Genomic DNA, 21712 nt, shown 5'->3' with positions numbered 1-21712 from the left:
ACAGTCACAGGGCAGTCATGGAAGAACGAGAGATGAGTGCAGTTCTGTGCAGTTGTGAGCAAGAGTGAGTGCATGGCAGATTCAGTTTTAGATGTATAGAATAATATAGTAGAATAAAGTATTTAATTGGCCCTCTGATGACGGAGTCAGATGCGTCTTTTTCTCTCCCCTCGTCGGAGTCGCCCTTGATTTACAATAATATCTCAATTTTCATTTCAACATTTCCAGGAGTCTTTAGAAAAGTGAAAACCAGCATCAGAAAGCAAAAGCAAAAGTTTTGCTTTGGACAACTTGATGCCAAGTCAGTGCTTCAGCAAGCGAGGCAGGATAAGATCGATTATTTCCATCTCACTGCACTCGGCTGACATCACTGGGGTGCAATGCCAAACAATCCCAAGCTACATTTTCATCAGCAATTCACTTTGATTCATTGGTTACTGCCTTTAGACACTGTGTTTTGTTCCTCAGACTTATTTTAGAAAAGATGATGCTAATTCTGGCTGGATAAGGACTCACTGAATAAAGCTGGGCTTTGCCATAACCTGTGGCCATGATTCTGGATGTGCTTTCTATATGTGAATCCAGCTCATGGTGAGTGTCCAGGAAAGTGCTGCTGAGCTCAGTCTGTAAGCAGGATGGAAATAGACTGAACAAACTGGGACCATCCTGGGTTTTTTGTATCCTCATCTGCCCAGGATTAAATTTGTAAAATCTAAAATCAATTGAGAATTTACATGATTTCTGTGAATTCTGTATTTTCTGTCCAAAGTGCTGACCCCAAATGCCCAACGTGCAGCAGACCCATCTCTGTAAGCTGTTGATTTCCCTAAACTTTGCATGTCCCATATCAACATCTCCTCTCCTCCCAACAGCTCCCAGATTCATTTTGGTGTCTGGCATGGCTGCAGCTTTAGACAGTGTTGAGTTGCTCAGAGACCTCCAGCCCTACAGGCTTTTCCTGTTATTTTTCCTTGGGAGTCTCCCTTGCAGACACTTCACCACATCACCCTGATCATGAAATCTCCTTTTGGCAATGGCTGAGACCCCAGAGCTCCACCTGCCTCATCCCTGCCTGACACCCCTGGGTTATGCCCTGCATGACCAGGCAGTGCAGACCAACAGAAGCAGATCCATGGAGTGATACAGCTGCTGCTGAGGATGCAACAACCTCCACTTCTCAGAGGAGTTTGCTTTGGTTCAGGTCCAGCCTGGTCCAAGGGACTGCAAGTGTTTGGAGCATGTTAGCAGTGTCTTAGAATTACATTTTCTTGCTCAGTTTCAGACATAAAACATCCCATTTGTGCTCTCTCATTCCTTCTATCCATGCAGAAGATGCTGGGGTAGATACTTCCCTAGAGCCCTCCCAACACTCCTTCCTGAGAGAGGAGTCAAGACTGAAACAAAGCCTGTTCCTCTATGCAAACACTGCAGTGTCTGTGCTATTTTTTAACTAGAGGGAAGCAAAATTTGTCAGTTTATTTCTCAGTAAGGAGAGACCTAAATGTGCTGTACAGAAGCTGTATTTGCTATTGAAAGCCCTGTATTTGTCATAAGGCTCTTATTCTCATTAAGGTGGGAGCTGCAGCTTATTGGAAAAAGCTCTTGATATAAACACTCCAGACAGGGCTGTCCCTAGATCAAATGATAATTGTCATGAGGGCAGTTGTACAAAGATTCACAGTAAGGAAAAGATGTATCAGAAGATAAATTACAAGGTCACCCTTCAAGGGTAAATAATTAGGCAGGATTGTGCTGTTTGGCTTTATGTAAGAATCATTCTCTAGCCTCTATTCTTATTACAAACCAGAGCTCTTTGGGGGGGAAAAAGGGAATTTAATAAGCAGTTTCTGCAGCTCCTGCCTCAGGAAGGAAACTTTGGCATAGGAAAGCATATACTGTTCCTTACATATTTTCATATCACATGCAAATTTTACTGAGGAATATGGTGCTGTGCTGAGTGAGAAATAGATACCTCTAGGTGTGCTGAGAAATGATAACATTTAATTTCTGACATGAGATGCTGTATTAGGAGAAAGAGGAACATTCAAGCTGCTCATCAATAAGCCAGTGAAACACAAGAAAGTGGGATGGTGTTCTTGAAGCCCAATTTGGTGGGCTGTGCTCCTCGTCCTGGCAATGGCTCCCTGAACTGAAAGCCTTCTCACAACCCATGAGCAGGAAGCAACAACTGTGCAAAGAATTTGAACAGGTCATTATCAGCAGTGGTAGGGGCACCTCAAGAAGTGATTTGTCTTATCCAAAGAGACAAGGGGCTCATCTCAGATGCAGCAGTGAGGCACTACAGGCCCCAGAAAAGGGGGAATGTCCCAGGAGAGAAGGGTGAAGGGTGTCCCATTTGGAGTAGCTGCCCCACATTCAGAGGGGTGATGTTAGGACAGACTTCCCCCACTTCCAGAGGCGAGAGGGGTGTAGGTACTGCACAAAACCGTAGGAATCATCCAGCACTTGTATTTGGTACTAATTTGTGAAGCCTCTTTCTCTGTTTGTTTGTTTGATGAGGCTCATTAGGGGCTAGTTGAAGGCTGCCAGCTCAGACTGCTGAGCAGGCTCTCAGCTGTGCTGAAGAGGCTCCATTCCAGCCAGCTCCATCCATGCACACACCGAGGCCGGATGTTTGCTTCCTTTCATGATGGTTTTCTTTGTCTACTTGATTGTGGACTTGATTTTTACAAGTGCTATAAAAAAACCCAACATTCTTAGTCTCAGCTGGATTCTTGCAGCTGTAGGGAGAGGAGAAGGCAGGGAAGCAAAGACTCCATGTTTTCAAGAGCCAAAAGCTCCTACTCCATAATTTGTGCTGATTGCTGTCTGATACTTAAGGAAGGAGTTAATTAAGATTCCAACTCCATTCTCTTCCTTCTACAGTACTGAACAGCTATTTTTACTTGTGGTCTACCTGTTTAGTGTCCCATTTGTGCTTGCAATAAGAACACACTTCATTGTCTTTCCCAATAGGAAGCCAAGGACTTTTTCTTTTGGTACTCCAAAATATAGCTTTAGGGCTATAATGTCAAGTGCTTGAGGAACAAGGAACATATGGAGCCCAGTTATCCAGTCCCCTTTAGAGGCAGTAGGTGCATCCACATACACACAGTGTTACAAAGCAGAAGGAAAATTTACATGGACATGTGTAGTCAGGTGCTTTCCTTCCTCACAGCAGTTTCCTGGGAAGAAAAAGCATGCCAAAATTTGGCACCAGCTTTAAACTGCAGGGGACATAATTTCCTTGGTGAGAAATTATAACCCTTTCTCTTCGGCCTCTCCTTCATTCTCTCCAGCACCCTCTCTATCATCTTTTGTAGAGTTTCTAACTTCTGCCTTCTTTTCCAATACTTTTTCTATTTCTGTTCATCCTCCTTCTTCCAGGCCTTCACCTGCCCCTCTGTCCCACCCCTCACTTTGCTGTTACTTTGCATCTCACTCCCAGTTGCCATTCTCCCCATCCCTGGGGTCTGGGCTGCCTTCTCCACTCTCCTCCCTGTCAGGCTGCCAGCTGCAGAAAGCACTAAAAGCTCAGGAGAAGCAACTTCATCAACTCAGTGCTGGAGCTCGTCACGTGCAGAGCCCCTGAAGGAGCAATAACCACAGGTGAAAGTCATGCTTTGCTCTGAGATACTCTGCACAGAGTAAGTTCAATCAGCAGATAGGGACAACTCCTGCAGTAGGTCCAAACATCCTTTACAACAAAAAAAAAAAATCAGCTTTAAATCGACCCTAATGAAGACCATCCTAGTAAGAACTGAAAGTTTAAACCATGGCTTGGGTTTTCATAGGAAGGATAAAAAGTGTGCTCACAGTGTTAGACAGGATCCCTCCCAAAATCCCATGCACGCACCAAATTTTGAATCCTGCAAGAATTCTCTGTGCAACTGTTGTCACATTTGGTTTGGTTTAATATTTTTTTCTTTTTTTTTGGCAGGAAATATCCTGTATTACTTTCTTTTTACTTTGGAAACACCTGAATTATTTTTACTGAGCCTTCTGTGGAAAAATCAGCTTGACAGTTACACTTTTTCAGACATGGGTAAATATCGGCAGAAACCAGCAATTCTGGCAATCCCTTTAACACTGGAAAAGCAGGTTCTTTTTTTCAGTCGGCAGTGGCTGTGGCTCCCTGTGTGCCTTGCCACAAGGTAGAATGAAATCTTGACTTCCCTGAAAGGATCTGAGTCCTCACATATAAACAACTTTTTCTAAAAATTAAATTGGTATCTCTATCTTGCACATATAGGAAAATGAGAAAAGCCTAGCTCAAAAAAGATGGGCCCAAACCTTCTGAACCCCTTTGGAGTAGACAGGTACTGGTCCCACCTGACCTGGAGGAGAAAAAAGAAACTGTAACTTCTCTGATATTTGGATTTCATAATGTGGCAGCTGGAAGAGTCTTCTGAAATGAGTTTTTCTTAGAAATATAATAAAGTAAAAGTGGAACATAAATAGAAACCATGAAAAAATATAAATCTGAAGGCACTGAAAATGCCAATACATTAAATTTTCAATTTAATCAAAGTCATGGGTCATTTAATGCAATATGAAGAAAAAATATGGAGAAATGAAATCATGGCAGTTTCTTATTCTGCAGTTTGTCTAAAAGTCTCAAATTATATTGACTTTCTGTAGATCTCAAGCTGTTTTAAACAAACTGACCCACCCAATCTAAGGCCTGTGGGATTGTTTGGTCTCTGTGAAAAAAACCCCAACAGTTAATAGGGATGTTTGCCTGTCCTTACAGTGTGTGTGGAGCCCAAGGAAGTGTTTGACTCCCAGGAATTAATTTCCTTTGGCATGGCTCAAATCTAAACCCCATTAAACTCAATATATTTCTGCTGATTTTGGTATCTGTAGTATTGGCTATAAATGAATTAAGCTCTGAGCATTGCAACAGCAAATGTTTGACCCCAAGACTAAGGCATGGGATTCTTGTGAGCACTCATGAAATGCTTGGGATCAGGAATAGACTTGACTCTTCTGATTCTCCCCACTTTAACCTTTGTTGGCAGATTTTCTGTGCAAAAGTCCTCAAAAACTTGAAATCATATTTTGATGCTGTGTTAGGAAACAGGGGAAAGTATAAACTTTCTGCAAGACCTAACTACTAGTCATGGAAAAAGAAAAGGAGAATAAAGTTGATGGTTCATGTGAGTTTAGACTGTTAAACTGGAACACAGATGCATCTGGATTTTAAATGAGAATGATGTACAAAAGATTATTCCTGCCCCACGTGATATTCTTTGTAATCATTTTTAAAAAATCATAGAATTGTTTGTGTTGGAAGGGACATTAAAGAGCATTTAGTTCCAATCCCCTGCCATGGACAGGGACAATTTCCTCTAGACTGGGTTGCTCCAAGCCCCATCCAACCTGACCTTAAACACCTCCAGGGATGGGGCATTCACAGGTTTTGCTTTTTGTTTGTTTCCCCCCAACAACAGCATTCAAACCAGCTCCCTGCAGTGTTTTTTGTTCCATGTCTGCCTAGGGCAAGCCACACCTGCACCCTGCAGAGAAATTCTGTGTGGAGGCAGCTGCCTGCAGCAGCCTTTGCTCCAGCTTGCTCTGGGCTTTGTTTTCCACTGAAATGGGAAAATCTTGTATCTGCTTACTTCATCTAAAGCCAAGCTCAGAGTGCATTTGATTCTGCCTCCTATCAGGGTAACTGCTGTGACTCTGAGGCTGTCACATCAGAAATCACCCAAGCACACTGCTGATCCTTTACACTGATGGAGGGTAATACACACCCCTCTGCCATGTGTTCAACCTAACCATGGGTTTGCTGTTTCTGAGCAATCAATGAAACACAGATGATAGATAACTCTTTTCTGTCTCATTATTTTCCAGGTTTATCTCTCCAAGCCTGGCTGCACACTGTAAATGGCAAACACAGCTACAGTACTAGTCAGCACTGAAATGCTATGGTTCTGTCCTACACCATCTAATTTAAAACCTGCTTTCACCCTTGGCAAATCTCTCAATTAAAATCCCAATCACAGCTTTTCTTGGCTTCTGGATATCATAAGCCCAAGGGGAGAAACATAGTTTTCTACTAAAAAAATCAGGTGATGCTTCATCTCTGCCCGATATATTAGTCATGGAGAAAAAAAAATGCATTGAAAGAAACTAGTGTTTCTTAGAATGAGGAAATTCAGAGCTTGCAAAGATGCCACTCTGTATTTTCAGCTCAAAAGGATAAAGGCACTGGACATGTAATAATACTTTTTTTTGCAAATTGTACCAAGATCACTTTAAACAGCTAAATAATTACAATTACAATTACAAAGACATTATTTTCAGGCTTTTAAGGAAAAAACAAGGTTATATAAGAATGAAGTGCAACAGAAATACTAGATATTTCGTAGTTTTGAACATTTGGATGTGATTTGTCACTGTGTTTACATTTAAATGCTTTGTGGATCAAGGCATCCTGGAGGAATTAGGTTTCACTTATATGAAAGTTCAGGTAAGTTACTAATTTTTTTCTTTAGCCATTTAAACCTGCTTTTCAGCTTTTTTTAAGCTTGGGTTTTAACATTTTACATTTTCAGCCACACTGAGACAAGGGTTAGGCGAACATCTGCCAGTAGACCACAACCAGTATTGGTGTTTTTGAGCAGCGACTGGAATTGGAAGATTTGCTGAAAATTGTGAGCTTGAATAACAACAAAAACACAAAACATAACAAAACCAGGGTTGTTTTCATCTGTCCTATTTTCTTAGGCATTCACATTTGCAAACTTTTCCATGCATCAGTAAGAGCTAGAAAAGAACTTTCTCATGCATTAAAAAAGAGAAGCTGAATTTCCCATCTTCCAGGAGCTGGGACTGCAGAAAGGACAACAGAATAAATTCTGGGAATTGCAATGTTCTGTAACAGAAATAGTTGGTGGGAGTTGAAATAGCATCACGTTCCTTTGACTGCATAACTTTGATATTTAAATTATCTTGCTGCATTCTTTTCCTGTGAAAACTGAACCTTATGTAATTGAGAAACAATAATCTAATATCATAATAGAGTTTTATCGTGGCCATTAGCCAACATCACCAGTGGAAATAAATGCCTATTATTAGTCCAATCTATCACAAGATCTTGGAGCATTTAGGATATTCCCTTGGGTCATCATTGCACACACCTCCTATAGTAAATCTTAAATTGTGACAAATACTGTCTTTTTCCTATGGATACCCCCTCTCTTCTATATCTATTTGTCTTGCAAAACATAGCAGATTTTTTTATGCAGCGGGGAAAATGGTGGCTAATGAATGATAGAAAAACTCATTTATCCTATTAAAGTCAAATCTTTGTTTCCTGTTTCAGTGTGGTTTAGACATGCAGAGACAGCATGATAAATATTTTATCAGCAGGATCCAGCAAAAACAGAGTGATGGGATGCTGCCATGATTAAATGGGATGTTTAAACTTAGAGATAGATTCTGAGTCCAGCTGCCACGAAGCAATGCTTACTAACACTGCAGCAGGATTTCCAGAAACCCTGGATAGTCCTGGTATGTGCACCTTTCTCCTCTCCTCCACTTTCCACCCTGACAAGGTGTCTCAGATGCCCTTCTGTTTCTCCTTAAAGGTCAGCTGGCAGCAGCACAAGCACCTGAACATGCCCTCTCTGCCTCAGCTGCAGCCCCAGTCTGCAACCTGCCAACAGCAAAAGGACATTTGCCAAAAAAGCCCTGTGCGTGTCGTTCCCACCAGGAAAATCCCCTACAACCCCAGCTGCATCCAATTCCTCACAGTTAGAGCAGAAATTTACCATCCCTCCCACACTGCTTCCTTCAAGATCTTCCCACCTGGTCCAGCAAAGGCATTATGACACCTGGCACAGGGAAAGGCTGGCTGCCTCCTCCCTACCCAGCAGGACCCTCCTGCCAGCCACCCTCAGAGAATTACTGCTAATTGCAGCAAAGAGCTTCCTGCTCCGACTCCTGCCACTGAACAGACCTCCCTGAGCACTGCAACCCTGTCACCTGGCAGTAAACTCACCTCTCCCTCCTGGCATCACCAGCTGACTAAATGGAATAAGGACACATAAGGCGGGCTGTGCATTTGAAACAGTCTTTGCAAAAGATCCCTTCCCTGATGAAGATGTGGTGGAAACAGAACTGTGGTACTGGTGAGTAGGAGGATATTTGCTTTGGGAAACATGGTGGCCACTCCAATATCAGGATATTAGGAAGAAATTTTTCACTCTGAGCATGGTGAGACAGTGAAGCAGATTTCCAGAGAAGCTGTGGATGCCCCATCCCTGGAAGTGTTCAAGATAGGGTTGGATGGAGCTCTGAGCAACCTGGGATAGTGGAAGGTGTCACTGCCCACGACAGTGAGATTAGAACTGGATGATCTTTAAGGTCCCTTCCAACCTAAAGTCATTCTATGTTTCTATGGTTTTGTGAGCAAAAATTTCTCCAGGCCAAACAAAACCATCTCCATGCCAAGTCAAACGACAGGATAACTCTCAGTTGCTGAAAAATATGGAGTGAAAAACACTGGACCACTGGGTGAAGATAGTGTTTTTCCTTAGCCTCAGTGTGTTACTGTGTGACTGCTCTGTGAGTTGAGCATGGTGGGTTAAAAAGAAACTCATGTGTTCCCTCAGAAAGCAAGAAGTAATTCTTAATGCACATTATGCAAGAGTGAAGGCAAGTGGCAAACCAGCAGAAGTAAAATCCATTTTGTTATGACTCAGTTGGTGGGAGCAGGCTGGGAGTCAGCCAGAGGTTAAAGATGGATTTGCCTCTTTAATCTGTTCAGCCTCAGTGGTGGGGCTGGATCAGGAGCAGTTCACTTCATGCTCTGCAGTGCCTGCCCTGCTGCAGCCTCGCTCCTCCTCCTCCTCCTCCTTTGGCTCCTCATGCTCTCCTGACCCACCCAGCACCATCCCCTGAGCCCGTTCAGTGGCTCCTAAGGAAAATGCAATCTCATTTTCCTTTTCCTGCTGGTTTTGCCATTTGTTTGATGTTCAGCACTGAGGAGAAGGCCACGGGACAAACTTCTTCCTTGCTGCTGGCTCAGAACTCTTTAGGGAAGCCCAGCAATAACAGACCAAATCCCATGGGTGCACCTGCCTGGGCAAGGCTGTGTCCCTGCCTTGTGTGTCTTGGGGGTACCCAGGTTTGCTCCTGCACAGCTCTCCAGGGCTCCCAGAGAAACCCCAGGCACAGAGACAGAATACAACATTGAACTCCTCATAAAGCTGCACAGAGACTAAATACAACATTGAACTGTTGAAAAAGTTGATTCTGCTGAGCAGCCTCCCTGTTCCCAACCCTTTCCATGCTGGCTCCAAAAGCCCCAACTGCAGAGGGTGAATATAGAAAAATGTAAACAATTCTGTGAGCAATTTCGATATTGCCATAAGTGCTGAAAGGGTCATTGACTGATGCAATGCTCTTGGATAGTAATTTTTTGTCTTACGAAAAGGCTGTTCTTACACTTTCTTTTTCCACAACATTTTTATGACTCGATTTTCTGCAACAGCACCTTAATTCAGCCAATTTAAACATTAACTTCTAGCCAGGGTTGAATTATTTGCAGATGAAATAACACATAAATTGCATTAGTTTTTTAGAAGGCAGTGCAGATCCCAAATGATACTTTGGTTCTAACAAGAAAGTCAATGTTCACCAAAAAGGTGAGTAGACAGTAATAAAACAGAAAAATCTTAGGAGAACACTGCTACTGGTTTTTAATTGTTTTCTCTAGTAAATAAAGTGCACCCCATCATGATGTCAGATGCCTGATATGCTCTACCCTTAGGAAAGACACAAGGATAATTAGTGGTACCGTGGTTCATATCATGTCTCAAAACAGGACATTAGGAAAGTAATTTCCTAAGAAAAAGGAAATTAGTAAAAGTAACTCTTTAATAGAATATCAGACATCCAGATACTCTCAGAGCAAAAAAGGCAGAAATACAGAATGGAAATAAAACCAAACTGAAAAAAAAGAAAAACAGAAAAGGATATTTATGTACTTTGAGGGAGGGAAAAAAAGGCCAGGAGAATGCAAAGCAAGCTGAAGATTTTGTGTCAGATCTACATGGCTCATATTTGGTAACTGAGAGCTTATTCTCAATTATCACTCTGTAGTCCAGTGAAAGGCTAGATTCTTACTTCAAGCAATTGAATTGAGCCTCTTTTTTTTTTTTTTTTGCACTTGTTCTTTGTTTCCTTAAGTGCACAATGTCATTAATTGGTATCAACCCAAATTGCTTGTATCAGCTCATTCATCTCTAAAGGCCACCAGCTTTCAATCCAATTCCTTTTCATTCACTGTCCTGGTGTAGTTATCTTTCAAGAATACACATTAATTTGTGCTCAGCTAATGTTTGGTTTTTGAAATATGTTTGGATGTGTGTGCAGTGTCAATATTTGATGAATTTAATCAGGAAATGCAAAGGTGGATTTATTGCCTGAATCATTAGACTTAGGGATTTTTTATTCATTAGGCATTTATACCCACACCACCTTTTAAAAAATACTTGGTCACCATGCAGAGGTGATATAACATTGCTGGCAGGACCATTTTATTTATTTCAACACTTAAGCTAAGCCTGGTGCTTCCAACATCAGCTAAATTCCTTCATCCAAAGCCATCAGACCTATGAAATTTATAATCAGCAATTCCTACCCTCTCTAACCTCCTTATCTTCCAAATACATTGTTTGCAGCTAAGCTTTTTTATTCTTTAAAACAAGATGCTATAAAAAAGATTTTTTTTTTGTCTTCCATTAGGGTGAAGTTCAGCCAGGCAAAGATAATGCTCAAACTACTTAAAATCTTGGAAGTGGTTTTGTTTAAATTCTTAGAGCCTCTCATATAGCTCAGCCTGCTTTAAATGTTTGGAGTAATTTAAACCTCCTATAGGCTCATGACTGAAACAGCCACATGTGTGCAGTACTCATGGCATTTGTTCAAGGTCATTGGAAAAATTCACTTATTCTTTGTTTCCACATCATTTGGCTCAAGTCCCTTGTCAAACAATAACCCCAGAGTAAAGTGATTAGAAGAACATGATTAGAAACATGGTGAATACTGCTTAAAATTCTTGAACCCATTAGTGTCTCACTTGAAACAGCTCTATCTTCTGGTACAATAAAAGAAGTCTGAGATCAGTAGAAGAACTGTGTCGCATAAATCTCTGCGTCTGGTGGAAGAGGTCCCTGCTCATGGCAGAGAGGTTGGAACTAAATGATCTCTAATGTCCCTTCCAATCCAAATCATTGTGTAATTCTGTAATTCTAGGACCTGAAAATCCTTCACGTGTAAAAGAAAAAAAAAGAAAAAAAAAAGTGTAAGGTAATAACTTTCAACTTTGAAACTACACTTTTCAAAAAATAAAGCTTTGAGCTCAAATTTTCCTGTCATATATTGTAGGAAAACTCATAGGGAAACTGCCAGAACTTTGCCAGAACACTAGGATGACCCTATTTGAGCAGGGAGATTGGAACACACCCACTGTGTTCCCTCCCAGCCATACTCATTCTGTGATTCTGTGATACAGTGAAATTGTAGTCAGAATCTAAATTCTCAGGATTCCTTTCAGCTGTTTTATTCCTTTAAGAAAGCCTTGGCCTTCAAGTTAAAATCCAGTACAGGGAATTTGAATCTGAATAGAATTTGCTGAAAGATGACAGAAACAACAGGAATTCTGAAACAGTAGGGCTTAATGAGAGGGTTTGCTGGGAGACTCCAAATCCTGCAGATGATTGGTGAGTAACAGAGGGCATGTTCAGAAATTATGCTTTCATGTAATTTTATCATTTGTTCTGGTTATCTAAACAATGTAGCTAATCTTAGCAGCTCACATGAGCTCTATGAATTTGTATCTTGCACCTTCAAAATATCAAAAAGCCATTAGATTTTAAGCCAAAGAGCAAATGTAAATATATCTGATGTAAGTATTTCAGACGTAAATGTTGCAGGCCATAACAATTTCAGGGCATCCCATGCCACGGGCTGAGAGCATTTGTGAGTGGAGGTCAAATCTAATGGCAGCTGCACTCTCCTTGCAAGACATGCCCCTGCTTCCAGCTTTCAGTCTGGGATGGGACTGACCTTGTTCTTGTTTTGAAGAATGTGTGCTGGCTGACTGCTGCTATGCAGATGATGGCTGAATGAAGGAGGAGGAATAAATAGGAAAAAGAACAGAGTATGGAAAAACAGAAATGTGCTGTTCCTTCCTTTCCTCATACCTGCAAAGAGCAGCAGGGGAGCAGTAACAAAACATCTTTGTCTTGCAGAAATAGCACCAAAAGCTGTGCAGCTGTTCCTGTGCTAAGGGGTGGTCCAGTCTCTGAATAAATCTTGATAAATCAAGGAAATCCTTCTTCAAATTTACATGCACAACACTTTTTTTATTTCAGTTTTAATTTCATCTCTGAAGCCTTGGAATCCTGACTTCTTTTGTGTGTGTTTTTCTTGGTGATCCCTTTTATTCTTCCTACAGAGTGTCTACCACCATGGGAGATGTGAGTGCATCCCTCCAGCTGAGCAGACCTCACCCACAAGACCCCTCTGCACTGGTGAGTCCTGGAGCAAGCCAGCATTGACAGCTGAGGTGCTGCTTGATCCTTGGCACTATTTAATTCATTAATGCAGGCGTAACTGCAGAGTGCAAGAGCTGCAGGCAGCAGCTCACCCTGGCTGGGGACACCTCTGTGCAAGGAGTGATGCTCCCACCTGTGTCATTACCTGTGATCCCTGGTGGCCCTCGTGTACCCAGCCCCTCAAACTTCTCTGCCAGCACAGGAGCCCTCCTGGACTCACTCCTATGAGCTTGCCAACTCCCACAAGCAGAAAGCTGTTTTATAAACTGCAAATCAGCAGTGGAGATTGCAGTCACAGTTTATCTGCGCTGCCTCAAATGTGTCACTCGCTGGGCTGCAGCAAGGGAACAGCTCACATGGCTTAGTGGAAGTCAGCCAGACTTTCCCTGGTGGTGTTTTAGGGCTGGATGGGCTCTGGGCAAACTGGGCTAGGGGGAGGTGTCCCTGCCCACAGCAGGGGAGTTGGAACTGGATGGTCTTAAGGTCTGGATGGTCTCCAACCCAAACCATTCCATGACTCTATGAAACCTGCCTGTTTCATACCAATAAAGGCAGGACAAGCTCTTTTTATCCTCTCTCACTCCCTCTCCTTGGAACTCTTGAAAAATATTTTGTACATTATTTAATGTTTAAAATAACTTAAGTCCCTCAGAGAAGCAACTCCTTGCCTGTTGAGATATCTCAGAGCCAAACTGCAGCACCTCCCAAGGTGGTGCTTCCACCTGGGGAAGGGTCTCCTGACAGGATGGGACATCTCCATGGCAACAGGGCAGGCTCTGGTCTGCCCCTCCAAGAGCCTCAGCAGAGACACTCAGACAAGCCAGGGACCCAGCCAGGCTTTGGAGAGTTTGCTTTTCATTTTTCTTCTGTTAGGGTGACAGGAGCAAAGAACAATTACAGCATTTTTAGTCCAGCTGACAAATTACATGTTAGCTCAATTTAGCCCAAGCACAATTTCCCAATCAAAGTCAAACCAAAACAGCCAAACAGGCTTATGTTTTCTGAAATTCATTAATCCTCTTTGTCTTTTGCATCTCTATAGATTACTATTATTATACCATGTCCTCAACCAAAGAAAAGAACATGAATTTTAGTTTTGTTTTCTGGTTGTATTGGTTTTTGTTTTTTTTTTCCTCTTCAAAGGTGTCTGCATTGCAAGGTTACAAATATTTAATTAGTGAATGGAAATTCCAGGGACTGACCAAATGCAATTAAGCTATCCAGCTCATTTAAAAACTGGATGTGAATTTAAATAAGGCTCAGCTTTGTGGAAGCTGCCTCCCTCTGATGGACATTTTTGGTTTGGATCAAAACAAAAAGAGACTAATTTCTTACTAATTTCTTGCTAATTTCTCACTAATTTCTTACTAATTTCTTTCACTTATCTCTGCTATTAATACAGATATCCAGTCACTGTCATTGACAAGTAGCAGGGATGTTGGTTTTTTTCTAAGGCTAAAGAATGCCAAAAAATGTCACAGAGAATAAAGGAAGAAGAGTAGGATCTCAGACAAATTTTGCTTGAAATCTGGTGTTGATTCCTCCGGGAGCAAGATCCAGAATAACCATCTGTGTGAGTGGGGAGATGCCTCAAGCTAATCATTATGTGATACCACATGGAGAAGTAGCTTTGAACTCCCAGATTGTTCCAGTTTTTAGAAGCTCGAGGCAGGAAAACAGGTCCATGGGATCCCACACCTGGAGCTCTCTGCTGGAGGTGAACATTGCATCCATAATTTAAAAGAATTAATCTCAAAGAAAATTTCAGGTTTTCTCTACAAAGAAATACGCAACAAAGACTGTTTTAGTTATATTAATTCTGTGTAGGCAATTCCTATTATTTTACTGTAGAGATGAGGTGAAAACTGCCCTAGATTTCGATGCCCAGAACTATTTCTGACTTTTATTTTATTAATGTATTATTTTTATGTATTTTTAATGTAGTGACTTCTTGTTTTCCTGTGAAACACTTCAAGGATTTAGAACTCCCCTTTTCCCACCTGGTAGGATATTCTGTCTCATAGATTTTGAGTTCTTCTACCCTATTTTCTGAAGTTATGGCCTCCTGAAGCCTGTTTGATGGGAGAAATGAAGACAAGACTAGCTTGCACCTAAGTTTTCCACTTCTGGAGGAAGTCCTTATTTGGTTTTCAGGTAGAAGATAGAGGAGATAGAATTAAAAAATATATAAAGAACCACCACTTGACTTTTGTGAACATCTTAAGCACAGAGCTGTGAGTAGACTTGTTCATTTTCATGTTTTATTGACCAACATACAGCAATGTCAAATTCTTGATGCTCACTGAGTTTAATCAGACCAGTTGTCTGAGGGCAGGAACTGGATCCATTTTGTCCTAGAAAGATAACCTAGTGAACCTGCCTGGCAAACAGGGTAATTTCTTCTAAGTCCAGGCGTCTCCCTTGGTAAATTTTCATGGAATCACAGAATGGTTTGGGTCGGAAAGGACCTTAAAGGCAACTTTTTCCAAACCCCCTGCCATGAGCAGGAACACCTTCCACTAGACCAGGTTGCTCAAGGAAATCCCCATCACCTCAGCTCTGAACACTTCCAGGGCTGGGATTTTGAACCTAATTACCTGCCTCTATCAAGATGTTATGAAATTATACCTGCATCTTCTTAAACTCCTTGATTTACCCTAAATTTTATTTTAATAACCCCTAAGATAGTGGAGAGCACGTGGGTGTCCCTCTGTGCCTCACCTTTTCCTCCTGTCAGCCCAATTCCTCACAGGCAGCACTTGCAGACAGTGGAAGCACTAACTAAATCACGGGGGCTGCCAGGTTTTCCCAGATCTCAGAGAAGATAAATGATACTGGGTAGTTCTTGTAGCTCATAATGCTTTTCATCCACAAAGCATGCAGCTGATGTTCTTTAAAACCAGAGAGATTTATGCAATAAAATCCTGCTTATAGACACTTCCCAAATCACAATAGAAAAGATTGTTAGACAAAAGCCAATGAGGCAATGGCTCAGCCATTACACACAGTGTAGATGTTTCCTAAATACATAACTGCTAGATTGTTGAGGAAATTAGAGTTCTAACAGTGGAGAGATCATATATTTTAAGGTATATTTAATTTTGCGCTTGTCCTTGGAGACATTAATTTTAGATATGCAATACCTTTTCAGTGTTTGTGCACTTGCATTTAAAACCAGACACTTTCAATGTATCTGCAATGTCTCTGACATCCCTTACATATTCATTTTAGGATGAAATGAACCCATCCAAAAAGGCCAGACTTCACTGAGGAACAGAGGTGGCCTAGTCAAAGGCAGGCCTTGGAGACAACCACTGTTGTCAGGTAAATGCTCCTAGAAGTACAATTGCTAAAGCCCAGTACTGTGCTAGAAGTAATCATGAGCCCTTTGTCCACAAGAAATACATTTTTTTTTCATCTTTAAATATTTTGGTTGTTTTGTTGTTGTTGTTTTGTTTTTTTTTTTTTTTTCTCCTGTAGTTAAGAGATCTGGAAGACTTTGCCTACATAAGTAAATAAATTGGGACTGGGACTTGGGATCAAGTCCTGCCTATGAGTGCCCATGCTGCTTAGTGCAATGTCCATGCCAAGCATGGCCCATGGCAAACAAAACTCTCCCAGACATTGTCCAGGCCTGGAGCAGGGAACAGCATCAGCCAGGGACTATTCCCAGTAAGCAATTTGGACTGGAGATGTGGAGATGTGAGATGATTCACCCTCTTTGACCTCAGCACTAGAAAAAGATCCTTGGCTAATTTTATTGGAGAGCATAAACATGCGTATTTCATCCCAAAATGTTGGAAAGTGTTGCTGAATACTTCAGAAGAAAAAAGCCCTAATGGCTTTGCCATAATATGGGAATTTGCTCAAGTTAAGGTATGGGAGCAGTGGCACAGGATTATCATGCCCCACAAGGCCATCGTTTTCCTTCTGGCTTGGACAAAGCTCTTTCTTTTCCACTCTCTTGCATAATAAAAAGACATGGAACAGGCTTATATACTTTGGGAGAATCAGCTGTCAGATATTCCCAGGTGGAAATATTGATTTTACATTTGAGGCATGAGGAAATGAGAAGGTTGGAGGTGGGCTGAATGGTGTGATGCAATGTCACTCACAATTCCTTCAACTGACACCCAGTGTCACAGAAAACACAAAATGCGTGTTCACCTTTATTAGTAAATACAGATTGAAAAATCTATATTAATAAATATGAGTTGCTATGGGCTCTTCACTCATTTAGTGTCTTCCACGTTTTTGAGCTCATCACCACACAAATTTATGAGAAATGAGAAAGCTGTAAGATTCAGATTTTAAACTTTCTTTTCACACATTGTTTTTTGACAGCTCTGATGACCTGATTTCTTGCCACCTCCCTGTGATTTCAATTTGAACCTGAGCACTTAGGAAAAAAAATTCACTTGGATGAGTCTGCAAATAACTTTGCATTCTTCTATATGTTTTTCCATATTTACAGCATTCCACTAATTTCAGTGAGTACTCACACAGCTTTGCAAACTTAGGCACAAATTAATTAGGACCAGAGCTCAGCTCATGGAGTGCTTCAAATGACTTATGAAAGTTGATGACACCGTGATGCACTTTCACAGAGCAAGATGAAAAAACTCAGAAGGCCTCATGGATACCTGGGCCAGGACCAGCCAGTGTAGCTTGATTTAATTCAGCACCCAAACTTGTCTTCTTAAAGACAACTCAGTTAACAACAGTCTGCTCTGTGTTGCTGGTGAAAGAGGAACAGCAGTATGCTGTAGCATCAGCAAGATTCAAAGAGCATGAGAAACAAGCAAAGGGACTTTGCTTGAATTGTTAATGAATTATGGAAATTCTGATGTTACAGAAGGAGAAGAGATAAGATCATTCTCACAACCAAAGAGAGGAGAAAAAGCTGAAGACTGCATTTATCAGAAAGTTGATTCTGCTGCTGAGAACATCTTGCCAATGAAAAAATTAAATGCCACGAATTATGGAGATTGTTTAATGTATGTGACTGCTCTGAATAGAAGGTACAAAGGCATGTCAAAAGAGTGGGAAAATTAGCTGCTGAATTTGGCAGCTAGAGAGGAAAGAAGGCCATGTAAGAGTTATCATGACAGCGTAAACCAGTAAACAACCAGGGAGGGCTGAGACGTGGTTTGATGCAGTAAGAGAAGACGGGACGTGTATGTGGTGAAAAAGCCTCTCAGAAGAATGAACAGAGAAATTGTGCTCTGAAGAGGCTGGGAGGTGTTGGAGAAGTCTATCAGATAGCTGCAGGTCTACAAAAAAATGGAGCTAGAACAGAGCTCATTGGGCATGGCTGAAATGAAAAGATTAGAAAGATTTGATATTTTGTTCTTACAATGGTTTTGATGCAAGAGCACTACCTTGTTTTATATTTTCCATAAAAAATAAGTTTTAGTACAAATTCTAATACCAGCAGATGTTTGCCTCAAAGTTAAGTCTTATGTGTAAGCAATAATTTTATGCTTTCTCACAGAAGTAATAATGTGACTGATTTGAATCCTTCTCTCCTTTGTAGCTAGGACTTTTGTTTCAGCTTCATCCCCATGAGCTACCACAGTGTTCCTTCTTGCACAAGCTATACCCCCAAGGAATTGTAAGCCAGCCATGTAGCTGAGCTTGGGAAGAGTAACATGAGGCTAGTGACCCAGTATTCCCATGGGACACTATAAAAGTAAAATCACTGAGTTCCAGGGCATTCAGGTTTTCAACTTTGCAGACTTATCTTAAAAAAAATACCTTTTATGGGAAAAATAGCTTTAATCAGCTATCCAATTGTGGTGAAAAAAAAATCAGCATAAATTCCACAGATATTTCTGGAAAAGAGATCTGGCAAGGTAAGAAAAATCAAGACCCAGGTGATTTGAAATGGGTGGAGTTTGGAGTCAGTACCAGTGGCCAGGTGTTGTGGTTGATCAATGAGATGGAAGATGATGAAGCCAATGGCAGTGGGTAAGCAGGGCTGGAGAGGAGAAGAATGAAGAGGAGGAGAAGGGAAAAAACTCAGCATTTCATGTAGTGGACTGGGTTCTGAAGAGAGGGTACAGGAAAAAGAGCTGTGAGCAAACCATTGTAACTTGAACATAGTATAAAGTGCAAAAGATTTTTGTCTCCTTCTCTTCACTTTCAGAAGCCAGATGATCCCACATCTCCAAGGCACCTAATCAGAGTTAAAAGCAAAACACTGGGGGAAAAAAAAAAAGGGGGAAAAACCCCCATAAATTCCATTCATGGATAAACAAAGCTATATCGTCCTGTATCCACAGATCTATTAGTGTAAGTATTTAAATTTAAATAATGCTTTGGTCATAACTTCTCAGTGTGGCATGAAAGTAATTCAAATAAAGGGGTCTGCACAGATATCAAATTCCATTCTCCCAGCTGTGCTGTGAAACTTAAAGATGTTACATCCATTGATCAAGCACAGAAGTTTGCTAGACATGTATTCCTTATCTGTATTTTTAAAAAATGTTCTTTTTTCTTACCCTCACAGGAAAAGATCCTTGTGTCTAAGTCTGTCAGTGGGATTCCTTTGAACCTAAACCCTTATTTTATAGAACCATTTTTATTCATAATTGTAGCTAGGGGGCCTGATCCTATTTTCACACTAGAAAATGCAGTCGATTTCAATCCAGCCACTCGTGGTCAGAGTTCAGTAAATGAGATTAGAATTGAGCCTATGTCAAACACAGTAGAGCCAGAAAATGATTTATCTCTCTTATTGAACTCTTTGGGTGAGGATTTGTCCAATTAAAATATATTATCTATTATACTTTGGACAGCATGATCAAACTAAACTAACACTCAAAATTGGATGTTTGGAAGAGACAGGTTTCTGTTTTTCTTTTTTCAACATAAGAACATTTGACAGTTTTTCTTGATCTGGGAACTTTTTTAAGAACCAAAGACGCAATTTTTAGGGCAGGAAGAACTGCCCTAACACCTTTGGCAAAAGGCCTGGGATGCTTTCTGAAGAATTGAGTGGGTGTTGTTCTGCAGGGTGCTCTGAATTTGGGGCTTCACACCCTTTTGTACTCCTTGATGCATTGGCTCAAAAATTTATTTCATTCCCATGCCTTCAGGAGATCTGTGTTTGTACAGTAAGCAGGGGCTGGTTTTTACTTCAGGTTTGGGAAACTGATCTGCGAAAATTTGGCCTAATCCCTGTCGAACAGTAACCAAATAATTGCCCTTCTCTAGGTCTAATGAGCCAAGAGATGCAGTCAAAACAACCAGCCTCACCCACAGGGTGAGTGCACGTCCCCATCTTACCAAACACCTAAAACTTACCACAGTAACTCTTGAAAACATCCAGTGCCACCCCCAAAATGTCCTTGGGTGAAACCATCTCAGGCATGGTTTTCAATAACTGTGTCTGTGTCTGCCAGCAATTTCCACAGAGGATTCCCTGGAGCCACGCTCCCATTTCCAGACTGGTTTATGAATTTTCGTGTTTGACCTTGAGAATTTCCATTCCATCTCTGAGGGAGGTGGCTGTTGTACACCACACCATTTACAGGATGGTAATTCCTGGACAACTACAGTAAAGGTCTGAAGTATTAAGTGTCAATAGGTACCTAAATGCCCAGGGAAACCCAGGAGACCTGATTAGTTTCAATATATTCTAGACATCCAAATATCTTTGAGAGTTTGAGAGAGGTTTTATCATTCTTTGTTTAGTCCATGTTGACATTTGTTACTTTCCCTTGGCTTGTCCTCTGTTCCTTCCATTTTTTGAGGTCTCTGTGATGCTCCAAATATTTGGCCCTGTCTCTTAAGAGACACAAAAATGCTAAACCTATGGTGCTCCCCTGTCTTTTGCAGATCTCTTCTGCTTCCACCAAAGTCTTAAAATAAAACTCCTTTTCATCACACTTTGGCATCAATTTTTGGATATGATGTTAGGATAGTGGCAGTATTTACCAAAACTATAAAAAGAACATGAAAAGATGATGTGATGAAGGAAGAAAATAAACAGGAACACAATACTCCCTAAACTAGACCTTTTAAACTTAGATATTGCATTCTAAAGGTGCCAGCAGTGCAGATAAAAAGGAATCACATCAAGAAATGTGAACCACAAATCCATTCAAAGGACTGCTCTGTAATTAGGTTTTTTTCCTCTTGGCAGACTCACTGAATAACTGTTGAAAGAACCAGTGATGGCATTGGAAGCACAGACCCAGAGCCCCTGCCACCACAGCACCATGGTCATCCTGAAACCCTTCTGCAGGGTCCTCAGGTCACACAAATGCACTGATACCCACTCTGAAAGACAGATTTTGGTGTGAAATCTGTCATTCTTTTGTGGATCTAAGAATAGTTAAAGAGGTCACTGAACCTCAAGCTCTCTGCTACCTATTCTAGCTGAGAAATGATAAGTGATCATTAAAACAGTCCTAAATCCATGCCAGTGCAAAGTGAAAGAGGTTTCATAAAGAAAACCTCTCAGTCTTTTCAGTCCATGTCTCACTTAAGTCAATTAAGAACCATTTTTCAGCACAGGGTAGGAAACAGCTCTTGAGCCTGAAGGGGGTGAGTGATGACAGTCACCTCATTTACTGCTCACACAGAGCCATCTGAGAAGAACTGACAATTACTGCTGCCAGCTGCCCCTTCCAGGGCAATTTCATCACAGTTAGCATTTGCATAGGCAAATATTAATTATTTATATTTACTGCGGCTTCAATAAGATTGGTGGAGCTTTTTGGGTTGTGCACAGTGACTTCCAGATATGAGCTAAAAATTAAGGAAGTCAGGAAATACTGTTGTTAGAAATATAAATGGACATTACCTGTGTTAAATAGGATATATTACAGTATTAGTAGGCATTCATTATTAGTCATATGGCATATTTAAAGCAGTATTTACAGGGATAAATGTTTTAGACAGTTTGCATTCACAATTCCACGTTTACCTGAGCAGGCAGTTAACGCACCGGGAAGAAATCTTAGCTAGTGTACCTGTGTTTAGAGGTGAATTTTGGGAGCTTTCGGGATACCTGGGAATAGGAGCCTCAGCCTAATCACAAGCTCAGTACCAGCATAGAAACCTTCTATTATTAGTGTGTCACCTAGTACACAGTCTTCTGTACAAGTACTTCTCTGTACAAGTTTCAG

At 41.1% G+C, this 21712-nt stretch overlaps 1 long non-coding RNA gene across 1 annotated transcript; it reads left to right on the top strand.

Moving 5' to 3' along the window:
* The first annotated feature begins 11575 nt into the window (after positions 1–11575).
* Positions 11576–17228, top strand: LOC119699573. The gene is made up of 4 exons (XR_005256468.1): positions 11576–11738; positions 12476–12551; positions 15807–15899; positions 16920–17228. It is a non-coding gene; the product is annotated as an uncharacterized LOC119699573 (long non-coding RNA).
* Positions 17229–21712: the final 4484 nt, after the last annotated feature.

Source organism: Motacilla alba, chromosome 3 (assembly GCF_015832195.1).
Source record: "Motacilla alba alba isolate MOTALB_02 chromosome 3, Motacilla_alba_V1.0_pri, whole genome shotgun sequence".
Taxonomy (NCBI): domain Eukaryota; kingdom Metazoa; phylum Chordata; class Aves; order Passeriformes; family Motacillidae; genus Motacilla; species Motacilla alba.
This window is presented reverse-complemented; position numbering and strand designations above follow the sequence as displayed.